Source organism: Agelaius tricolor, unplaced genomic scaffold (genome assembly GCF_023055355.1).
Source record: "Agelaius tricolor isolate 1412-34295 unplaced genomic scaffold, bAgeTri1.0.p SCAF_59, whole genome shotgun sequence".
NCBI lineage: Eukaryota > Metazoa > Chordata > Aves > Passeriformes > Icteridae > Agelaius > Agelaius tricolor.
In genome coordinates, this window is record NW_027269319.1 from 1,892,981 (window position 1) to 1,917,996 (window position 25,016).

Below are 25,016 nucleotides of genomic sequence, written 5' to 3' on the forward strand. Positions count from 1 at the left end.
TCCTGCTTTCTTTTTAATACTTTATTTGTTAAGCAAGCAAAACTCTAGGTACCTGCAGAACATTGTTATCATTACTACAGGTATTCAGACACTGAAAGGAAAAACTCTAGTTCTCAGTGCAGTACTTGTGACCAACTGCTAACTCTAACCCCCAAGATTCAGTTAAGTAAATAAATGTGAGCTACATGTTGATGGACCAGAAGATAACTCTGTTACTGTAAAATGCTAAAAAGCTCATGTCATTTAATTCTGGTTTGAAAGCAAAACCAGTGAAAGACTCCACCTCAAAAATACAATTTATTAGGAAAAGGGGAAAAAAATACATTCAATAATACAAAAGAAAAACTACTGACAGAGTCAAAATACAACCTGACACCCTGCTAGTTATGGTGGTGGTAGCAGTCCCAATGAAATGGTCTTGTGGAAGTGGAGATCCCGTAGAAAATATCTGGTAGCTCTTGTGGTTCTGGAAACCAGTGGGTAAGGGCAGCTTGTTGTGTCCCAAACCCCAGATTATAGCCAGGTGAGGATGCTTAGCTCCTCTCCCCTGGGCAGAGCATCTCACAATGGGCTGATATCACTCTGAGTCATGCAGTGGGTCCCTGATTGCCAAGGAGCATCCTCCTGCAAGCCTGACTCCCTACATCGAGCTCCTTTACTCTCGTGGGTAGTGAAAGACTCCGAAGGGCAGTCTAGGAGAATGGAACTCGCTGCTGCTAGACCAGACTTAACAGAGTCTGCCACTGTGGTAGGAACACTCAAACTGAAGTCGTGCACTGGAATCACATAATGAGGTGGGAAAGGACCTCAGGAAGCCTTTATCCCAGCCTCCTCCTCAACACTGCATAAGCCACGGCAGATTGCGCAGGGCTTTGTCCAGTTTCTCTTGAAAACTCAAAGCAAGGAGAGTGCACAGCCTCTCTAGGTCTACACAGGAACTCCCAGAATCTGGTTAGTTGCCGAAAATGTCTGGCCTGCAGAACACTAGTCTCCCATCTTAAAATAAAAAAACAAACCAAAACCAACAGAACCCCAGCCAACCTCCAAACCAAACCAATGTTCTCATTGAATTGTGGCATTACAAAAAAAATTAGACTAGTATTTTCTATCAAGAGTTATCACAACATGATCAACCTTTCTACCAGATGAAGAGCTGTTTGCGCAGCTGGTGGGCTGATACAATGTTTATTCATCAAAAATGACCGGCCTATGGAACTGCACAATGCTCATTCTAGGACCATGTTGAACATTAACCAAGAAGAATAGGAGAGTAAACAGCCCAGTTATGCCAACTTTTCCGCTAATTTGGAAAGAAGTACCCAATTTTTGGGTGGTCAGTTATGACTTGGGGGTCACTGACCACCAGGGACCAACAAAGAGACCCTTGAGACAGAAGATCACGTGGACAGAGTGGAACAATCACTTTAATGATTTGGAGAAAATGATTATGAGATGTATGTTTATTCCAGGAAAATCAATGATTACGTACATAAAATATAATATATTAACAGAAGTTTTTCTATATTAGCATGCATGGTATTTCAGAGGAGATATCCCCTTGTGCACCTGGCTAAATAAAGGCTGCCTGCTTCTTATTGATTAATTGGTGTTAAGGACTTTTATATAACCGATTTGTGGCAATAACTTGACTCCGAGCAGATGAACTAAACCACCTAATCATCTTGTGGCAATTTTGCCAGTACTGTATTTGTGTAAGCTTGTGCCTTTATAAAAGTTTATTTGTATGGAAAATGTACAGAAGTTTTCCTTGTACAGTTCTCAGTCCCTCCACAGCACACACATGTGCACACACACACATACATAACTCACAACAGCCTTTAAGACATTTTATAAGAAGCGTTTGTTCGTGATAAACCTCTTGTTGAAAGCAGTAGCTGTTTCTCACTACCTGAAGAACAACAGCAGAAGAAATTTCCTCATATACCCCAGTAGATAATTTTCTTGTTGGGATCAGACTTGGCAGAAATTACTCTGCTTCCCCACATTCAGCCTTAGAGAGGTCTGAGCTTTGTTCACTGAGAATGGGGAAGATGAGGGCAATGCAAGGAGTCAGAAAGAACATTAACAGAGTTGCATTTTGCCCATAACTGTTACATCCTCCAAGGAAGTTGTGAAGCTCAGGCCCATGTGTTAAAATAACTCTCGCAGCTCAGAGAGAGGGAGAGGAGTGCCTTGCCTGGGTGGCAGAGATGTAGAATCTGAGTGCAGCCAGTCAAGGCAATGGTGGAGATTTAAATGCAGCACAGCACTGCCAGCACTGACTGCTCTCATCATGATGAGGTGACTGGTACTGACAGTTTTCCTTTCCTTTTTTCTGCAAACCAAGGCTTTCAGTGTTTCTGTGTTTGTATTAATGAGAAGGATAGCATTTAGGTTTGTGGTTTAATGGAGAGCAAAGCAGTGTCCAAATTCAACTGATTTCATTTTTGCTTTGGTTACATTTTTTTCTGTCCTAAAAGTCTGAAAATCAAGGACATCTTTTTGGAAGTGCTCAGAATCCAAAGTCTCTGACTTTGCTTTGGTAGTAGCTGAGTGATCCCTCAGAGCCTGTTTGCCTTGAACTGAGTACACAAAGATGTGAGCTTTTTCAGCCTCTTTTTTTAGAGAGGAAAAAAAAAAACCCAGACTCAAACTTAATTCAACCTGTGTTGAACTCTTTAAAAAAATCTGACTTATTGAAGGAAGTAACATTTTGTGACACCTGTTGTATCAGAATGTGCAAAATTTACAATTCATTGAGACCCTTGTTAATCCAGACCAATTATTAATGTTTTAATACAGTTGATAGAAATAAAGTTACTTGAAATTTTTGCTTCAGTCTTCAATGATATTTTGAATATGAGAATATTCATTTGGGAGAGGAACAGAATGTATTTACACAGTTCTAGTATGGTTTTTTTCAACATGCAGATCCTCTCATTTCTCTTCTCTAACTTAAGCAATAAAGCAAACTACCTGCTTCTAAAATGCAGCTAAAATGTAACTGTTTCTGCTATTTTGCCTTTTTTTTTTTCATTATCTGAAATATTCAGATGTAATTTGCTTTGTAGCATGCTTTGTAATTGTGGGACTGAAAAAATGACCAGAAGAATTTTTCCCAACCATAGAATGTATATAGAACAGTATTAGACTCTTTGTCAACATTTGTATTTTGCTTTATATATACCATTATTAAATCTATGCTTTGTAATAAATTTTACCAAGCAGTTCAATTACAGCAATTGCTTTTCAGCAAGCTAGACGAAGAAAGCATTCATTTAGGAAAGTAAGTTTTCCACATACTCCTTGTGCATTATCCCCCCTGAGTGAACTCCTTGCAGTTCAATAATTACAGTGTAATATAACAAAATTATCAGCTACCGTATAAGAGTATAAAAGGTTCATTTATTCAAGTTAACTTCTTCATTCCAGCACCACTGCTGTATCTGGGACTACATTTTCAAATGTGCTCACATTTCAGTGTGTCATGTTCTGTCACTTACTGAGGGATCTTGGACCCCCCAGCACCAGAGAAATGCCCCAGCAGGGACTTCACCAAGCACTGCATGGAAGCAAGACCTGGGAAGATGCAGTTGTTTCCCAAAGTTGCTGTAGGCTTGCTTGGTCCAGGTTTCATCTCTTCCTCTGATGAGAGCCCCTCAGGACTGCAGGGTTGCACAGGTGCCTGCCTTGGCCTCTTTCTGGGTGGGGGAGAATCCTGGGGGCTGGGAGCTCTCCTCTTTCGGGCACACCGAGGCTCCCTGTGAGACTGGTCCCAGCCCTGCCCCTGGCTGCAGATGCTGCCCTGGGCAGATGGACCTGCCACCACTGCCTGCTCTGGTTCCTCCTGGGACTTGTCCCTCTCTGTGGGAATGGGTGCAGGTGGGCAGTGCCTGGGACCCCCTTGGAGGGCGGCCTCTGCTTCTCCTGCTTCCTCCTCCACGTTTGATCCTGCTGGGACACTGGCAGAAATCCTCTCCCAGGAGCTGCTGGAACTGGAGCTGCTGGACATGGAGCTGGAGCTGGCCCTGGCCACAGGGCTGTCAGTCTCCTCCCTGCCAATGCTGAAAAGCAGCACCCTCTGGGCTTCATCATTGCACTTGGCCACAATGACAGTGATGAGGTCATGGACCAGCAGTGCTGTGTGTTCCCCAAGGCAGTTCTGCAGTGTCCGGACCAAGTTCTCCACATTCAGACCATGGAGGCAGAGACCATGCAGGATGTTGCTCTGTGCAACTTGTACCAGCCACCACTGGTCCTGGAATATTCCCTCCAGCCTCTCACACAGCCAGGGCCGCACAGAATCCAGGAGGTCCTGTCGTTGTTGGAACAGTCTTGCCCACACCTCAGGCAGGAGGCCACCCACAGGCTCTGGTCCAGCAGCCCCCTGCTCAGCTGGGGACAGCGTTCCCTGTGGAGAAGGTGCAGGAGACACCAGAGGCCCATGGGGGCTGTTTTCATCCAGGAGGATGGGAGCTGCCCCCATGTGGCTGCTGGTTTCTGGTGACTCTGGTGTCTCTCCTTCAGGGGAGATGACAGCAAACAGCAAATAGTCCTGTTCACCCCGCTCAGAAAACCTGACAGTCTCTACCAGTGTCCTGCAGAGTGGGCATGACGGATTTGCTTGTGTCCACCGTATGATGCAGCCCAGGCAGAACTGGTGGTGACAGGGCAGAGCAGAAGCCACATCCTTTGGAGTGTCCTGGCAGATGAGGCAGTTACTGTAATTTTCTCTGGCCATTTTTGTGCTTGGCAGCATTTTGGGGAGAGCTGAGGATCAGGAGCTGCTCCCCTTCATTGGCGTCACGCACTGCAGGAGAAGCTGTAGTCACTGACTGTCCCAGGGAGGGGAAGAAGGAATGGCCAGGCCCCTGAAGAAGAGCACTCTCCCGCCTCCTTTAGTCCCATCACTCACCCCATGGCCACCCCAGTGGCACATTTTTGTGCACTGCTCACCCTCAGTGCTGCACCTGCAGTGCCCAGCTGCCCCAACCAGGCAGGGCAGGGAAATAGGAGTGATGGCTCTAGGATGGGCACTCTAGGAGAGATGTTGATGGCAGCCCCCAACACACCCCCAGTGCTAGGAAAAGCCTGGTTTGACTCTGCAGACCCCAGAGTCTTCCTCAGCACAAGTAAAGGCCTGGGCCAGATTGGCCCAGTTACTGCTGGTACCCAAATAAAATTAGCAGTAGGTATGTTGTCACAATCTGCTACTTGGGATGTCACCTTCCAGAGCCTGGTGATGTCACAATGGGATGTTCCCCACTACAGGTGCACAGTGACAGGAAAGAAAATAAAAATAGTTTCTTGTTTTGAACTTCTACATTTTCATGTTGCTCTCCCTTGGTCATCTGTGTCATGCATCCATGGCTGTGTGTCTTGTCCCTGCTCCTGACACATTGCCAAGGTGTCCCAATGAATAAGAATGCAGCGGGAGCAATCAGCATGGACTGCCTGTGGCTGGATGATGCCTCCTTCCCTCACTGCCTTTCCCTGTGCAATGCCAGAATTTGGAGTATTTGGGTGGGGGTGGCCAGCCCTGGGTGAGAGGAAGGATCCCCTCCAGCTGTAGGCATGTAGGCCACTGTGCCCAGCTGCGAGAAGAAGCCCCTGCCAGGCCCCTCAGGCACATCTGGTGTGGGGGAATATCTCCTTGTGATTCCCCATGCTGACACCCTAGGGTGGTGCCCAGGTTTCCAGGGATACTCCTTTTGGGTGGGAAGAGCTCAGGATGACCTCCAGGCACTGGGACCAAGTGGGGCATCAGGGAGCTGCCAGCAGAAGCCAGGAGTGATGCCCAGTTGGATCCTCAATGTACTTGTGGCAAGATAATTTGCCCTTCCTGCGCACTCCACCTTTGTCATCTGCTGCACCGTGGGTGCGTGGCTGCAGCAGGGTTTTCTGTGGGAGGAGGCACCACTGATATGGCCCTGAGGCTCCAGGGCTCATGGCTGTACCTGTCGGCATGCAGGTGCCACCAATAGTGGGGCACAGGGAGAAGGGTAAGGGCATTAGTAGGAAGAGAATCACAGAGACTGTGTGAGTGAAACAACTATTTATTTGCTTTTAATATTTCCTGACTAAAGGGTTGCAGGAGTCCTGCTAGCATTGCTGTCAGGGTGGGCTCCTGCTGGGAGGAGGAGAATCCTGGGAGCTAGGGACCCTCTTCTTTGGGGGGCCCTGGGACCCCTTGCGCAAGAGCTTCCTGCCCTGGCTGAGAGCTGAGGGGCTGTGGCTGCAGCCCTGGGCAGAGGGACCTGCCACCACCGGCTGCTGCCGTCTCTCCTGGCTCTGGTCCCACTCTGAGGGGTTGGGTGCAGATGAGGAGCAGCTGGGGCTCCCAGTGGAGGTGGATGCTGATATACCAGGCTTTTTCTCCACCTTGGAGGCTGCAGGGCTGCTGGTAGGGGTCCCCTCCCAGGAGCTACTGGGCCGAGAGTTGCTGGATCTGGATCTGGATCTTCTACAATTGCTGGAGCTCCTGGAGCTGGAGCTGGAGCTCCTGGAGCTGGAGCTGGAGTTGGACCTGGATCTGGAGCTGGACCTGGAGCTGGCCATAGGGCTGATGTTCTCATCCCTGACAGGACCAGAGCACAGCAGCCTCTGGGCCTCCTGGCTGCACTGGCCCACGATGACACTGCTGATGTTGTGGATCAGTGGCACTGTGTGCTCGCTGAGGAGAGGCTGCAGCACCTGGACCAGCATCTCCACATCTGGACCGTAGATGCAAAGGCTGTACAGGATGCAGCTCTCTATGTCCTCAACCAGCCACCACCGGTCCCAGTATATTCCCTCCAGCCTCTGACGCAGGCACGGCTGCACGGGGTCCAGGAGATGCTGCTGTTGTCGGAACAGTCCTGCCCACACCTCGGGCAAGAGGCCACCCACAGGCTCTGGCCCTGCAGCCCCCTGCTCAGCTGGGGACAGTGTTTCCTGTGGAGAAGACAGAGGTGGCACGGCTGCATGACTGGGGCTGTTTTCATCCAGGAGGAAGGGAGCTGCCTCTGCCTGGCTGTTGGTCTGTGGTGACCCTTCAGAGGCTCTGATGACCATGTCTATATAGTCATCTTCTTCATGGCCAGGAAACCTGACAGTCTCTACTGGCCTGCTGCAGAGTGGGCACACTGGACTTCTCCTTGTCCACTGCAGGATGCACTCCAAACAGAATTGGTGGTCACAGGGCAAAGCAGAAGCCACATCATTTTGAGTGTCCTGGCAGATGGGGCAGCTCCACTCTGTCCCTGTGGCCATTTCTGTGCTCTGCAGAGGGCTGGGGAGAGGTGAGGACCATGAGCTGCTCCCACTTGTAGAAATGCTTGGCAGGAGTCAAGGTTTGAACCAGACTGGCCCAGGCTCTGCTGGTGCCCAAATATCAGCAGTGAGATACATGATGTCAGAATCCATCCTCTGGTGAGGTTACAATCTGTCACTTGTGATGTCATCAGGATGTGAGACAAGATGCTCTCCCCTGCAGGTGCACAGTGCCAGGAGGAAAAAGGAAGTAGGAGTTTCTTGTTTTGAACTTTCATATTTCCATGTTGCTCTCCCTTGATCACCTGTGTCACACATCCATGGCTGTGTGTCTTGACCCTGTTTCTGATGCATAGAGTGTCTGCAGCTGGCCCTAACTGCCTTTCTGTGTTCAATGATGGGATTAGGAGGATTTGGGTGGTCTGTGGTCAGCCCTGGGTGAGAGTCTTCCACCCCTTGGGTTGATTTCCTGCTTCGGGGAGAAGCAGAAAGGAATGTTTTACTCCAGCCCTATCCACTCCCACTGGCACTTGCCCACAGTGCCAGGTCCCTCTCCATTTCCCAAGTCTCCGTGTTTCTGGAAGCCAGTGTGTTGGTCCTCCTCAAACTCACCAGCAGTGGAACCTGGTCTCACAGCCGCAGGAAGGAGCTGGAGTTGCTGCCTTCCTGAATAGGGTAGAAGGGCCCTTTGCCCATGACTCCAGAGTGCCCAGGAACCATCACCATTGTTGGTCTCACTGTCCCATCATCCCTTCTTACCTCGAGCTATTGTCAGCACATTTGAGTCATTAGCACTCCACCACTCCTTTTCACATTTAGAAGAGCACACTTCCTGAGCCTGAGGGCTGGGTGGTGCAAGTTGGGACTGCTGGGGGGGCAGCACAGGCACTGGCTCTGCTCAAGTGACAGCCTCAAGTAACACCTGCTCGAGTGACAGCCCTTTGTCTCTGTTCACGGGGCTTCTCCTCTGCCCCCCAGGACAGGCCATCAAATCCAGGTTTTTCAGGCCCACACCAGATTTTCCTGGGATTTTTTGAAGTCGGAGTCTGTCATCTCTAGAACACTGCTGGATCAATGGTGATGGCACAAGGACACTTTTTGCTGCTTTCTGGGACTGTGTGACTGTTCTGCTTTGCTTAACCATTAAAAAGCTTTGGGAGTTGAGTTTGGGAAAATCCCCAGATGCTCAAACATAGATGTTCTCTCTTTTCTCTTTAAGGAATTGTAAACTCCTTCCCAGTTTTTTCCCAGACACCTAAAAGCTACAATTAGGTCAGGCTTTTTAAAAAGGTAATGAGAATCAATCAGTTTCATTAGACAAGTTTGAAGATTCCTTATTGACTTGAGGCAATTCAGAGGTGTCCAATATAAAATATCACAATCTGTTCTGAAATATAATAAAGAAAATTCTCATGACAAGTTTTGTAAGTATTGCCAGTGGTTCCATCTCAGAAACTCTTGCTTCTGTTCTTCACTGTTTTGCAGTGGTTTTCCTTGTGCTTTTTAGCATGATTTATTTATAAATAATTTCCACTGTTCCTCCAGGGGGAAAAAATGAAACCATCTACTAATCCTAAAATAAAATAAAATAAAATAAAATATGCACAAAGTTTTTCTATTCACCAATACTTATAGAGCATCCAGTTGATCAATACTGGGGCCAAAACATCATTTAATATCCTGGTGAATGACCTGGAAGCTGGGACAGAGAGCAACCTCAGCAAGCTGGGCTTGTCCTTAATTTTTGTGGTTATAGAACTGCATTGTCCAGGGACTCCAGTGGCACCAAGGCTAGCTGAGCACTTGCAGGTTTAGCCATCAGAACCTTCTTTATTATCCTCTCTCAAAATGCTCAGTCATGGTCTGGTCTTTCTTCAGCAGAACTAGAAGTAAAAGTTACTTCTTGCCTGTCTCTGGTGATGTGACTCCTCTTCATGCCAAAATGCACGGATGGAATTTGGTCACCTCATAAAAGATGATGAACAAATATTGAAATGTGATTATTGGTGTCCTAAACACAAGTTTGAAACACAGTGCAGACTGTAAAAAATGAAAAAAAAAAGTTTCTGGATATTAATAATCCTTAATCCTCCAAAAGAGAATTTTTAAAAAGTTTAAATAGAACACTTTTTCCTTCTTTTAGACTAGTCTGTAAAAACCCCAGTAATATAATTAGCCATACCTTTTGGTTCACAGCAAGGACATAACTAACAATTGGCACATAGCAATGTCAGCTCCTTAGGGAGCACCCTGTAGGTAAATGTGCCACACATGTAACACCAGCAGCAGACAAAAGAAGAGATACAGAGGTCTGGAGCCTTTGATCACCTGAGGATCCACAGGATTCTGGGGGCTCTATTTTTAACATAACCATTAGTTTTAAGACCAGTAACTTCAAAGCAGAAGAGAGAAAATTCTGCAAAGAACTCTGCTGCTCTTACAGTCTCTGAGCACTCTGAAGTGGTGGGTGTTCCTGAGTACCAGTTCCACCTGGAATATGCCATCACACCATTCTTCCCAAGTTTAGAACTGGATCTCCATACAATACTCTTTTTTTGCCTTATTTGCATTGCCAGCCCTGTGCCACAGCTACACTCTTAGGTCTGCAGCTGTGCAAGGCAGAGTCCCTGGCTTGGCTCCAGCAGACAAAGGGAAACCTTGTGGAATTGGCATGCAGACGCTGCATGGGCTGTCTCAGGTTTTTGCAAAACCCAGCCAAAAAAGTTGTTCAGCCCTCAGATTCCACCTGATTGAGCTGTCTGTGGATGTGCAGCAGCATGAGATACATCCCAAAGAGAGTCTTCAATCATGAGCTGTTTTTAATGCCTATTGACAGGTTTCATTGCAGATCTTGGGTGACATAGGGGGTTGAGATTTGTTTTTGCAAAGCAGGAGAATGTTGGCTCACAGAGAAGAAAATGCCTTGTGTCAAATTTAGTGTATTTTTAGTGTTTTACATAAGTTTACATTTTCTGGTAGTGTGGAAATGTTCTCTGTATTGACTTCATAGGGGGTTTTTGTCCTGAGATGCTTCTTAGAAAAGTCTTAAGAGTATCAGAAGACAAAACAGTCTCTGGGAGGCAGTAAACTCTGAGTCTCACTCAAGGCTAATTTAAAGCAAAGAACATGAAATTCTAAACTCTGCAGAAATGTTTGCATGCCCTAATTTTATCTCTCCTTTATAGTTTGGCCACAGATACTCTGAGGTGAAGAACAGATGCCAGTATCTCCACAACAAGCTGTTAACATGAAGAGATTATTACAGGAACTGGACAATCAGGAAGTGGAGTCCTGGTGCCAGTTGTCTGCTTCAGCCAGCCAGTCTATCAAGGGTAGCTTATTTACTTAAAATTCAGGATTAATACCTGTAAGATTATGTATGCCATTATTGAATTGTAACTTAATTATTTAAGATTATGCTAATTAGTGTCCAAATTTGGTATTAAAGACGTTTCAGTAACTACTTTTGTTGTTATTGCTTATACCATATTTCAAGCTGCTTTTTTCTGGTCTTTTTCAAGGCTTAGTTTTTGTGCATTGAAATTAATTTACCAGTAGATACTGGAGGAACAGTAATTCTCCTGTGAAGTTGTGCACATTTTAAGAAAAATATTGTCGGAAATTGAAATACTTTAGGATAAGTCTAAGTCTGTTTTCTCTTCTCTCTTGTTATAACTATTTGCCTGGAGTGATAGAGGGACTAGAAATTTGGAGAAAAGAACAAGAAATTACCTTGTTTTGGAGGGTTAAAGAGGCAGAAACTCACCCCTGCAACTTCAGCCCCCATTGTAGTGATGGCTAAATGTACTTGCTTGTAGCTGTAGGTTTTTCCTATAAAATTGCTACTTCCATTGTGGAAGATAAGAGCATTCAACAATCTAGTGGTTCCTCAGCTTTAATAATATTGGGAAAATGAATGTTTTACAAAAATGAAACATATCTAGGTTTTGGGCAAGATTATAATTGAAACATGTTAGTATCTATTTATATGCTATTATCAAGTATTTTTTGAAAAGAGAGAGGAAAATAAGGTATTGTTTACATGAAATATTTATTGAAAGACTTTTGTCCTGGGTGCCGTAAATATAACAAAGATGACACATCTATAACGATAAACTACCATGATTACCAAATAGCAGAAACTTTTATTTCATGCAGCTTTTTGGTTTATTTTAATGTAAATTGCTGCTTGCTTTATCCTGTGAAAGCACAGATTGTTTGGTCAAAACTGAGTCAAATCTTTGAGTGTTTCACTGCATTTGTCATTTCAAAATGCTGCCAAGTGAAAAGGGAAGCATTGTTTTCAAATCTTTTTTTTGGTGCTTTTGACACAGATTTTGGTGGTATGACTAGCTGACTTCATCTCCAGCACCAAATTACCCTGTTGTGTGTCATTGTGAGCCAGAAAATGTTTCTCTTCCAGAAAACAGGCAGTTCTCCACACTGGGATCCATTCTGGCAGTTCTGTGTCCTGTATCTAAGCCACACGCCCTGGGTCTGACATGAGCGGCCACGTGGGACACAGCGCTTCTGTGCATGTGCCCATTCATAGCCCTGTCCCTGTGTCACTGAGACCCAGCACAGCTGTTGGATTATTTTCTTCACCGCTCTTTCATAGCACTTGAAATAAATAGGGCTGGAGATCTTTCACCTTTTTTAAAGCCTTTATTTAAAATCAGCTTGGGTGGGAAGAACTGGCAGGTTGCGCTCTCGCCACCACTGCTTCCAGAAGCATCACAGAGGAGGAGAAGAAGTCAGCTCTGTCTGCTGGTATGCACGCAGAGCTGGAGCTTCCGTCCTCATGAAAACACCAAGAGATTCCCAGATATTCAGTTAGACATTCGCGATCTTCTTTCTAGCCGACATGTTTTAGGTTAGGGTGAGGGGTAAAAAGGGTCTTAGTGGACATTGGATTCTGTTCCTCACGTCTAGACATCACTTCAATCTCTCAATTCCATGTTGGCTCGTTGTTTTTAGGGGTTTTTGTTAGGTTCGGTGAGGGGCTTCTTCATTTGCATGCCAACCCCGATGTCCCCTCCTCTTCACCGTTGGGGTATCATCTTCCAGGAAGCAGCAGGGTGTTACTCGACAAAAAAGGGCAATTCCCAACCATCAACAACAGGTAGTTAACAAAAAACTATTCACAACAGGTGATTACAACAACAAACAGTTAGAACTCCACCCTGGCAGCAACTGGCCCAACCTGTGAACTCTGCAACCTTTCAAAAAAATGGGCAACTTTTCTACTCATAACAGCACTGACCTGTACTTGCCTGCACCTCTGGGTTACAGGCTGTGCCTACACTGCAGCTGGAAGTCAGTGCTGCTGCAGAGGTCCAGCACTGCAGTTCATCGTTTGACCTGACAGGGCTTTAATGGGAGGTTTTGCTCCACCTGCACTGAGGATTTCTGAAGCCTTGTGAGTGTCCACAACAGCCTGTGTGCTGCAAAACAGTGAATCTGCATCTCTCTTGTGTACCTGGCATGGATACTGCTGTTCAGCAAATGCTGGGAGCCCACTGGAGCAGGGCTCGTGATGGTGTTAGTGCCTGCCCTGTAGACCTGACCTGCTCACACAGACACACAAACACTGCCTGTGGTGACATGCTGGCTGGGGTGGCTGATAAAGTGTGCAAGAGTGCTGCTATCATGTGTATGCAGAGAAATGGGAAAGATGTGCTGGTGAAGAAGAGGGGATTTGTTCTGGCCCATTTGGGTAAGTGTGCTGCTTCAGAAGGTGCTGGAAATCCAGTGCTATTCCTTCAGGATTCCACTCCATCACCACTCCAATGCTGCAGGTGCTGTAGACAGGTGAGGTCCACACGGGATCTCACTAATCCTTGATCCTGGCTGCTGTAAATCCTCATGCTAGTATCTAGCAGTGATCAAACAGCATCTCTCTGCTCTTTTTTCTCCACCATCAAGCCAGTGCACAGAACTGACTCCAGCTCAAGACATTCCACATGATCAACAGGAAACCTGGCTTTGGTATTTCTGGCATGCAGTTCTGTTCAATGAGGGGATACATCTTAACTGCATCACTTGTCTGAAAAATCAAAATAGGCTTTGAACATCTTGTGTTTTGAAAGCATAAACTTTGAGAATCTAAAACTTCTGCCAGTTTCAGCAATACTGTGGAAAATATAATGGGAGGTAAATGAGTATAAACAGAAGGTTATACCTCATTTACAGAAGGTATATATCTCATCTGCATAAAGCATGAATCTTTTAAAAATCTTTTAAAAAACTTTTATTGACAGTTTCTTTTATCAAGTACATATCATTATTGCCAATTTCTGCTCCCATCACTTCTTCCCACTCTTGTTCCTCCATCCTCACTAACACCACGGAAGGATAGAGTGGGAAATGTCCTCAAAACAAAAAATGAAAAGACTTGCAATACCTGAAAGCTTTCAAAGGGGGGACACAAGGAATGGCAGTGCCAGGCAGAGCTCTCTGTGGATCTTTGCTTTCATTGAATCCATTAATAGTTTGGGTTGAAAGGGGATTAAATATCACGTCATTCCATCCCCTTGCCATGGCAGGGACAGCTTCCACTACCCCAAATTGCTTCAAGCCCTGTCCAGTTTGGCCTCGGACGCTTCCAGGGACGAAGCAGCCACAGCTTCTCTGGGCAACCTATTTCAGGGCCTCACCACCCTGACAGGGAAGAATTTCTTCCCAATATCCAATTTAACCCTGCCCTCTTCCAGCCTGAAGACATTACCCCTTGTCCAGTCACTCCAGACTTTGTCTGAAGTCTCTCTCCAGCTCTCTTGGAGTCCCTGTAGGCTCTGAAAGGGGCTCAAAGGTCTCCCTGAAGCCTTCTCCAGTTTGAGTCCCCCAGCTCTCACCACCTATCTCCATAGCAGAGGAGCTCCATCCTTGGGATCAGACTAACTAAACTAAATCTTATGGCAGAAATCAAATACTTGATTGTGATGAACCATCAGGATTCCAGATAGATAAATTATGTTTAACATGTCTCAGCAGTGGCAGAAGATACAGAAAAATAATAAAAGCAAGTAAATTGAGGTAAACTAAAACCAAACATAACACAATGCTGACATCTTCAAATCAAGGACACATGGCCAAACAGCCAAGACAAGACCAGATTATGAGGAACAAAATAAGGGCAACTCATCAAACTGGGTAAAGTGTAATTGTGGCAGGGGAAATTGTGATCACCAATTCATGGCCACCAACCCAAGAAACCCACTAACTCAACAGATGGGTGAAGGGCTGGAGCACAAGTTTGATGAGGAGGAGCTGAGGGAGCTGGGGGGCTTAGCCTGGAGAAAAGGAGGCTCAGGGGGACTTTCTGGCTCTGCACAACTCCTGACAGGAGGATGCAGCCAGGTGGGGGTCAGGCTCTGCTCCCACGGAACAAGGGACAAGATGAGAGGATATAGTCTTAAGCTGCATCAGCAGAGGTTTAGGTTAGACATTAGGAGGTATTTCTTTCCAGAAGGAGTGATTAAACACTGGAAGGGGCTGCCCAGGGAGGTGCCAGAGTCGGTGTCCCTGGAAGTGTGTAAGGAACGGGGCACACCAATGCCATGATCTGGCTGACAAAGTGGTGTTGGTCACAGGCTGCACTTGATGATCTCAGAGCTCTTTCCCAACTAGTCAGAGGAGAGACCTCATTGCTGTATTCAACTTTGTGCAGGAAGCGAAGGGACAGACATTGATCTCTGCTTGGTGGTGACGCCAGCAATTTATTTACAGACGCGAACAGGACGGAGCTGCTATGGAAAATGTCTCGAGCTATTTATTTTTTCAGCATCAGTCTCATTACATGATTATGATAATGGAAAGATGCTAACAGCTCACAATCCAGGCAGCAGGCCAGAAAACTTAATGTTACAGCATACTTTATAACCTTCTAGACCAATCACATGAAGCAAAAGCATATTGACAGTAGTTCTATCCAATCACCATAAGCACACGTAGCTTTGGTTAAAATAATGCTTGCTTATTTCAAATACAATATCCGTTTATAAGAGACAACGCACAGAGCTCCATTCATAAGCTTAATTTTCCTAATATCTTGCTAGATAAACTTTCTGCAACTTAGAAAGCTAGACAAGCACTAATACACAGCTTTATTGTTCTATTTGCCCATGTCTTTTCTACAGCTTAAATAATTTTTCTGCTGACTTATCTCATGACTGTTGCTTTTAGCTCTGCTGAAAATTTTGCTGCATCTGAGGCCTGCCTTCTGCAGTTTTCCTAAAACCCTCTGATTTTATGGATTCCCACAGGTGGTGCCCAGTGACAGGACCCAAGGGGACCTGAAATTGTATCGGGGAGGTTTAGGCTGGATATTTGGAAAAGCTTCTTCCCCCAGAAGGTGTTTGTGCACTGGAAGAGGGACGTGGTCACAGCACCAACCTGACAGAGCTCAAGGTGCACACTTGGACAATACTCTCAGGCACACGATGTGATTGTTGGAGTGTCCTGTGTAGGGGCAGGAGTCGGACTCAATGAACCCTGTGGGTCCCTTCCAACGCAGAATGTTCTGCGATTCTGTAATTGATTCTGTCATGAGCACAAGAACAAAACTGAACATGCGAACTGAAACTGACATATGAGGAGCAAGAGAGCCCTTTGACAGCAGCGGCCGGGTTCATCAGCCCGGTTCCTTTACCTGCCCCAGCCGCTTCTGCCGCCCTTTTTGCTGACTTAAGCCGCCCTTTGACTCCCTTCCGACTCCCTTTCCCCCCTCAAATGCCCTTTCTCGGCCCCAGCTGCCCCTTGCCCGCTCCTTCTCTCCCTGCCTTTTCCCGTGCCTTTAATTCCTTTCCCGCCCGTGGCTCCCCTCACAGCGGCCGCCATGGGGGACGCGCTGAAGCGAGCTGGGAGCACCGCGGTGCTGCGGCCGACCGGGCCCTCGGGCGGCGTTTGCATCAGCCCGGGCCGGAGCTGCGACACGGGCCGCGGCCGGGGGGTCGTGAGGAGCAGCTGCGAGGGGGAGCCGCGGCAGGGTGGGGATCGGGGCTGCCGGGGCTGGGCGGGCGCCGCCGTGGGGAGCGGCATCCCTGGGTTGTGCCAGTCCGGGTGTGGCAGCGGGACCAGGGCGGGGACTGTCCCCTGTGCTGGGCACTGATGCGGCCACACCTCGAACCCTGCGGGCAGTTTTGGGCGTCTCATGACGAGAAAGACATTGAGGGGCTGGAGGATGACAAGAGAAGGGAGTGGAGTGGGGAAGCGGCTGGAGCACCAGGAACGGCTGAGGGAGCTGAGAAAGGGGCTCAGCTCAGCCTGGAGAGAAGGAGGCTCAGGAGGGAATTGTGGCTCTGCACAACCCCTGATAGGAGGGTGCAGGGTCAGGCTCTGCTCCCAGGGAACAAGTGAGAAGAAGCAACTTCAAGTTGTGTCAGGGGAGGTTTAGATTGGATGTTGGAGGAAATTTCTTCACCTGCAGGGTTGTCAGGCACTGATGGAGTGCCCAGGGCAGTGCTGGGTTAGTGGTTAGACTGAGGGATCTTAGAGGGCTTTTTCAGCCTTAAGGATTGCATGGTTCTGGGATTCTGTGGCTGCAAATAGAGCTGTTTTTGAAGCTTGACTCTATTTCTCGGTCTGGACAGTCATGGTGTCTGTGAATGTCAGCACCATTCTTCTAGCTTGCCAACTGATGGTGTATATTGTCCATGACTTCCTAGACATTTGCTGTATTAATAGAATATTGCACACATTTTGTGTGTACGCAGTTTGCACTCCTTCAACTGTAAACAGAGTTTCTAAGTTATAGAGAATGCTAGAACCTAACTTGATTTTCACTTTGTTTTACAAACTAAAATTTCTGCAACTGTAAAATTATCATCAAGCCTGATAGTACAATTCTGTCTGTATCTTGTGCATCAATAAATATTTGTTCCAAATTTTTTATTTATTTTATATTTTATTTTATTTTAACTGTGACTGATGCTTATAGAGACCAATGCTTTTCTTTAATATCTGGCAGGCCAGACAAATGTTTCTGGGAGAAATGGCAAGTTTGGAAGCCATCCTGAAAACACAGACAGTAAGAGTGCCTAAACCCATCAAGGTTGTAGAACTGCCTGGGGACGATACTGTGCAGGTGATGGAACATTTGGATATGAAAAGCTTACACAGGTAAAACAGTTATTTTTGCCTCCTTTGAGCAGAATTTTCTGAAAAATCCCTTCACCCAGGATTTTTCTCCTGGGAAGCTGAGAAGCCTCAGAGAAAAAGGAAAACAAATTCTTATCACATTTGCTTCTCCTCTGTTTTGCTCATGTGGAATGTGTTTGGAGATTGTTTACCACAGGTGGTTGCTTGTTTGGTTTCTGCTGTGAGTGTTTTGACTCAGTGGCCAATGAGTGCCAAGCTGTGTCGGGACTCTGGAAAGACTCACAAGTTTTCATTATTATCTTTTTAGCCTTTTGTAAGTATCCTTTCTGTATTCTTTAGTATAGTATAGCATTCTTTAGTATAGTATAGTATCATAAAATAATAAATTAGCCTTCTGAGAACATGGAGTCAGATTAATCATTCCTTCCTGCCACAAGAGTCTCAGCAAATACAATAGGGTGCCTGTCAGGTAACTTTTATTCCAAGGGATTCTACTGCTTGTGCTTTCTCATATCAGTGTATTTATCAAGGATAGTTTATGACCCTTATTCTGTCACAATGATCAGTAAATCACACTGTTTATGCCTCTGAAACTGGGAATGTGCCCACTCTTGATTGTGCACCTTCTGTGTGCATCTGTGTTCATGAGAGTCCTAAGGCGGACATAGAGTGCTGCACTGTTCACTGTAAAATATTATCTGTGAAGGTCTCCCAGGGACTCAGACAGACTAAGGAGGGGAAGATGTAGACATCTCTGGGCCCAGAACATCTTTGGATAACCTGGAAAGCAAGGAGGTCTTCCTTTCGTACATTTTTACATCACAGTCCCCGCTGAGTGCATGTGCTGTAGCTCTTGTGGTAAGAGACGTGAAACCAAAGAAGATAAATAAGTAATTCAGACAACACCTCACCAGTGTCAGAAGCCCATGATGGCAGTTCCACAGACTATGGCTCCAAGGTGTTAATAACTCCAAGGTAATAACATGTCCAAGGTGTTAGTAGTGAAATTGTTCTCTTCTTGATGTAGGCTAGTAGCAGTGCTTCTGTGCAAGCATACCAGGTAGGTGAGAGAGATGCATGATATCTAACGTGCACTTTGAGTGTTGGGGAATTACTTTTATTAACAAAAATGGCTTTGCAATGGACATTGGCATATTACTGAGGGGTTTTTTGGGTGCTGATTTTGCAGTTACTTACACAAAGTTAGAAGCAAGTTTGGAGAAGGCTGTCACTTCCTACAGTTTTTGCTCCTTGATTCTGCTATTTGTGTCACTGGCTGTTTGAGTCTTCCTGCAGAAAATCTGCTTGGTAAAATAGGTTTTCATTTTACCTTGTTGCTTAAATAAGTTTTCCAGTTGATTATGGTTGTCTCTGTTTCTTAAAATAAAGCCTTACATCTTGTGTTTATTCTTGGGGAGCTGCTTGCTCCAACCTGCTAAAAGTTGCTACTATGTGAGAGGGTTATGATCATCAGAGGTGTTTATGGGAATATGCATGGTCATGGATTGGTCTGGAGCAATGTGTCACTGAAGAAAATGTATGTGCTGTTCATTACAGTGCAATTTCAGGACCTACTCTGCCTTCAATTTTTTATGTATTTTACCAGTGTGTGGATGCTGATGATAAAATATTCTGGTTGTGCCTTTTTCCTTGCTCCATTCACCCAAACTTAGTCCAGTTGGTTGAGAAAATGCTGTGGAGCTTTAGCCAGCAGTCAGCCCGGTTAGATCTCTTAACTGATCCATCTTCCTCCATAATAAACTTACAAGTTACTTAACAAGGTCATTCTCTTTACAAATCTTCCACAAGGATGTTGATTTTTCTAAAATACCAAATACTTTTTATTATTAGCAGGGCAAAATAAATACAAAAGTGGATTTTCTTACAGTCTTAGATGTGAAATAAACTCACTGATACAAACAGTAAGTCTTCAGAGGTGACCTTTTCCTAATAGAACTGAATCAAAGTATTTTTGTCATTGAAGAAAAATAGTGTTATTTCTAAGTTATACAAATGTAAACAATTGTATTTACAGTGTTAATGTAAGGGATATTGTGTTAATTTTTTCAAAGCTGTTTTGTGCTGTCATTAAAATTGGAAGGGGCATAAAGAGGCAGACAAATGGGATGTAACAGCAAGCTCTCATTTTCTGTGGATCCCTTCTCTTTGAGCACTTCTAGGCAGCAGCTGAATCTGGGGCTGGAGAAGAGAATGAAATCTCTCCTGAAGGCAGAGTGCTGGTGGTTCCTCAAAAGATAGTGCAAGTCTACAAGTTAATTGGGTTTTTTTAAATACATTTTGTGTAGTTCTGCAACGCTCTTAGAATTCTTTCTCCTGAGATTATTTGTTCCCTTAAGTGTTCTAGGAATGCCTTTGTTAGTATTCACCTTTTTCTCTCACATTTTGAAGATTGTGTCCTGCTTTTCATCTATTCCTCTGGTTTGGCTCCCTCTGCTAGTTCTTAGTCTGATGAGCACATTTCCTTATATCCGTGCTCTCATTCTGTATGTCCTGGTTGTCTGTCCATAATTTTACTGACTTTCTATTTTTGTTTGGATAAGGAAAAAGGGTAAAAACCCAAACAAACAAATCACTGGGTTTTTCTGGAATATACAGTGTATTTGTAGTTTATGTTGTAAGCAGTTATAATGTCCTCTAAATAATAGTTCCAAGATGTATCTTGATGTATCACACCACATGTATAATTTAAACTAAATTTTGAAATTAATTCCTTTATTAGGGAATTCCTTTATAGGGAATTATATGGTGAATTGGGATATGATTATGTATAATTTGAGTAACATTGATTTCTGCCTCGGAGAGAAGTCAGGGGAAAGGAAACATGGAAATTGGAACTCAATGGGAAGAATCTTAGAAAAAATTGGGTTGGGATAGACTTCAGAAGGTCACTTATTAGAATCTTCTCCCTAGAGCAGGATGAGCGACAAGGGCAGGCCAGGTCACTCAGGTCTTTGCCTGGTCTTGTAACCCTCCAAGAATGGAATCTCCACAACCCTCTGGGCTTTACTGTCATTTTTGTGCAGATGCCTCTCTGCAAGAACCTCTCTTCCTGTTGAATTGCTTATGGTTCCTGCATGCCCAGCATTTCAGTGTCATTTCTCTTTTCATTGCCAAGGACTGCTGCCACCTGCAAAAATTGCCTGCAGATACAAATATTGCACTATAGAACTGGTTTTCCATGTACTTTTCAGTGCTGTTCCAAAATAGATCTGGTGAGGTAAAGTTCTGTGAGGCTGTTTTAACAGAAGTAAAAGCAGGCAGGAAGTGGTATAGAATTAGCTTGTCATTAGGTATTGAATGTGACAAAAGAACAACTATTTATTGAATTCCTAATAGTCCTCACTTGTCAATTTGTTTTTTTAGCATCCCCGCCTGCCCCTGCCTGAGATCCATCACAAACCCTTTATTTTGTCTTGCATGGTTTCCCTTTGTGCAGTCGTGCTTTCTAGCATTGTTGCAGCTCTGTCCATGTACAACTCACAGAACTCAACCATCCTTTTCCCCTTCTATTGGAATTAAACTCTCCACCCAACTTTTCTCAACCAGGATGAATTTGACACAGAAATATTAGATTTTTATTAATATAAGATTTTATATTTCCTTGCAGATTAGTAGTGAGTACCTCAGTCCCAATTTGTCTGTTAAGCATAACTCTCTCCTCAACTTTTTATTTTAACTGATTATTGCAGAGTTCTTGACCCTATATGACAGTGTTGTATTGCTTTTTTTCTAGAATTTTGCACCAAGATTTTACCAAGCTATTGCAAAACCCTGCATTTATTACTAAAAATAAAATATTGAAGGAAAAAGTATGTCCCATACATTCAGGAGCTTTTCCTTTCCTCCATGGGAGACCTTAGTTAATCCAGCTGAAATAAATAGAAATTGTTCCATGAGATATCAATAAAACTGGGTTTGTTACAAGTGTCCATGTTAGGTTTCTTTTGCTTCTTTTAGAGGCAACTCCCACCCCTTTCTCTCCCAATACATTCTATACATCTTCCTATATTTTTCTTTTTTTAAATTCTGGAAGTGTAAAGTGTGAGAAGAGACAGAATGAAAGACATCACAGAGTTGCATTTTTAAAATGCCAACAAAATCTTAACAGAAAGTACTGAAAAAATATTGCTTGTTATTATTGTGTTGTATTTTAGAAATAGGCTCGTATCACAAGTCACTATGGCTTTGCATCAGTTATAGGTCTGAGTTAGACAATAAGCAAAGTAACTTCAGGTAAGGACTGGCAATGCAGCCAGAAGAGTATTGCAAAAGCATAACACTATTGAGGAATAACATTATACCTTTGGGGTGAAACACCATTAATATTAAAAAAAAAAAAAATTACAGACAATTACAGCAGAGGAAAACTACTCCTTTAAAACTTACTATTTCAGAAAATTAAACAGAATAAAGTTATTTCTGTTTAACTAGTGGGGACAATCTGTAGTTTAAAAAACACTTGTAATGCTTTATATTGTAAGATAATAACATTACAAAAGTTTTCACTAGCTAAGATATGTTAATATAGATTAAGTGAAATTATTCTCGGGCAGAAAGAACAACAGAAAGAACAACGAAATCCGCTTATTCTTAGTGCCACACTCACACTTTTTTTTTAAAAGGAGATAAAAAGCTTTACTCTGATTATGATGCATTAAACTCAACTCCAGCATGGAGAGGGAACATCTTTTCACACACATGCCTAAGTTTGCCCGTCATACGTGCTCACAGCAGTCAAATAATGAAAGGAATTCTCCATTTTGTGAAGCCAAGATTAAATTCTAAATTGCACCATCTGAGAACTAATTTTATGATCATGATCTCCAGCTTTCAATCAGCCAGGATTAAAAAAAAAAAGTTTTTCAAGAAAGAAAAAACATGCTACAGTTTCTGATATGATGATACAATTTCAATACTAGAAAGTATCTGTCTCTTCTATTGTTTCCTTTTGTTGTTTTCATGTCTCCTTGGTCTAGCTGGGAGGCCTCCCTTAAACTTTCAATTTACTGTGGATATTGCATCCAATAAATATTCAGAAGCCAGGAAAATTTATGGGCTTCAGATTGCTAAGTTTGGTACATGATAGCTCTGGTAGCATGATATCTAAGAAGTCACATTAAAATATGATCCATCAGTTTAATTAAAATGAGGTCAAAAAATAACCAGGATTATTCTTTTATATTCTTTCTATCATTTATGTTACAAGGCATGAAGGGTGAAACAAACTCAAAATATATGAGTTTTTATGTTTCAGATGCAAAGAGGAGGCACAACTCAAAGTCTTGAAGCAGATGAAAGGCAAAATTCTTGCTCACTCAAAAAGGTCACTTACTGTCAGTCCTATGAAGAAAACTTCAGATTCAGAGTAACAGAGAGTCAAAGCTTGGGGGATGATGCCCTCTGGAAATACACACCTGCACTGAAGGTAGAGTGAGGATAACAGAAGCAGGTTCCTCTGTATCTCATCCCAACGTGAGTGATTACTTGGGAGGGAGTGCAGCACAGAGAGGAAAATGCAGGCTACAGGGCTCCATGTTGTGACAGCAGAGAGATGGATGTTTTTAGAAAGGAATTGCTTCTCTGAAGCCAGAGATTTATGGCCATAGAAAAAGACACCTGGAGGATTCCTTCATAAGATAGTGGCTAATTTAAGGTAGTGGTTAAATTAAAAAAATCTTCCCTATGAAGAGACATCTAAAAAAAGGACAGCAACTGGCTTTTGAAATCAGTGTTGTGAAGGAGGTATTTCCTTAAAAACAGCATGGTTTTCTTTTTATCTTCAATAGAACATGAAAAGTCATAACTGTACTAGGAATGTATTTAATATTGATCTAATAATCTAAATATCTATTACAATTAAATCATATGGTAAGAAATAAACCTATTTTAGAGTTCTACTAGCACTTCGCTTTCCACTGTATGGAAAGACAAATATCTGTCATCTATTGCTATCTATCATTTACAAACTTCTCACTCTTCCTTCCTTGCATTTAGAACCTCCAGAAAATAGAGATCGCTAGAACTCTGCCTCTTTGAGAGGAATTACGGAGCAAACAAGCCTAAGGATAGAACTTCTGAGCAAGGAAGAAAATAGAGGATTCACTGCCAAAGTTATGTCTTGTCAAACATCCCTCCTTAGCCATACAAAGGAGCAGGGGAAGGGAAGATGTACTGGCGGCACGCACGAAGATCCCGGTGCGGGCGGCAGCGGGGAAGGGGCTCTGGGTGGGCCGAAAAGGAGGCGGGGGAGGAGTTTCAGGCTGCGAGCGCGGCTCGTCCCTGCCCCTGGAGCACGTCCCGCTGCCAGCGGGTGAGGCTGCTGCGGCCCCGCCAGGCAGCCCAGAGCCACCGCCACCTCCCCATCCCGCGGCCATCCCCGGGCACCGCTCGGCTCCTGGCGGGGAAAGGCTTCAGCCGCTGCTGCATCCTGGCAGAGTGGTAGAGTGGAGGAAGCTGGGGGCCGCAGGTGAGAATATCCAGTGCCAGTGAGTGCCAGTAAAAATGAGAATTTGGAATTTTCACATTTAACACCCTAAACTGCCAGTTACATCACTTCCTGTTACTTGTAGAACAGCAGCAGTGTCTGCTGTGGGAATCCATAAAAACCAGAGGGTTTTGGGAAGGTGGTACAAAAGATAGGCCTCAGATGCAGCAGGAATTGTGAAGTGCTAAAACAGCAGAAAAAAGATATCTAAGCGGTAGAGAAGACGTGAGAAATAGAATAATAGAGCTGTGTAGTTTGCCTTTCTAAGTTGCAACAAGTTTATTTAGTATATATCTAGAAGGTTATGCTTATGAATAGAGCTTTATTCGTTGTCTCTTATAAACAAGCCGTTTGAGAATAGGCCACTATTGTTTTAACCAAAGCTACGTGTGCTTAAGGTGATTGGATAGAACTACTGTCAGTATGCTTTTGCTCTATGTAATTGGCTGAGACACATTTATGGTATGTTGTAACATTAAGTTTCTTTGCCCTGCTGCCTGACCAGCGAGCTGTTAGCATCTCTTCATTGCCATAACCCTGTAATGAGACTGATGCTGAAAATAAATAGCTCAGGACGCTGATCCCAGTGGCCCCGTCCCATTTGTGTCTGTATATAAACTGCCGGTGTCATCTGCTTATGGTGACTAGAAAGATAAATGTACTGGTGTTTGTGAAGGGCTCCTGGCGCTAAGAATGAGCACTGTGTCTGTAGGGATTGTATTCTAGGGTTTGTTAATGTTTTGGGGTTTCTTGCCTACTGAGTACTGTCCAGGTCATGTGAAGACACTGAATATTAAAAAAACAAAACAAACCAACAAACCATCAACCAAACAACTCCAAAACTAATCAGAATGGATACACAAATGAGACTAAATTCCTGTTGGTCAGCTCTGCCAGTACTGATGATTAAAACAGAAATATTAATGGAATCGTGTTGAGATAGCACTCTGTGCAAATGGCAGTGACATATGAGGGATAAACACTCTGCCAAGCAAAATATTGAAAAAATTCTAAATGACTGCTGAATACTGCTTTTAGAGATCTCTGTCAGTTGTATTTCATTATTATTTTAAGATTAACTTTTTGCATCTACTGTAAGCTACTTTTATCTTCAGAATAAAGTAGTTGGATGGCAGTAGGGTTTTTTGTGCTTTAGTATTGT

At 44.2% G+C, this 25,016-nt stretch overlaps 1 pseudogene; it reads left to right on the forward strand.

Annotated features, from left to right (window-relative positions):
• The window catches only part of LOC139605102 (coiled-coil domain-containing protein 171-like), a 202,883-nt pseudogene that overhangs the window by 80,881 nt on the left and 96,986 nt on the right, over nucleotides 1-25,016 (forward strand).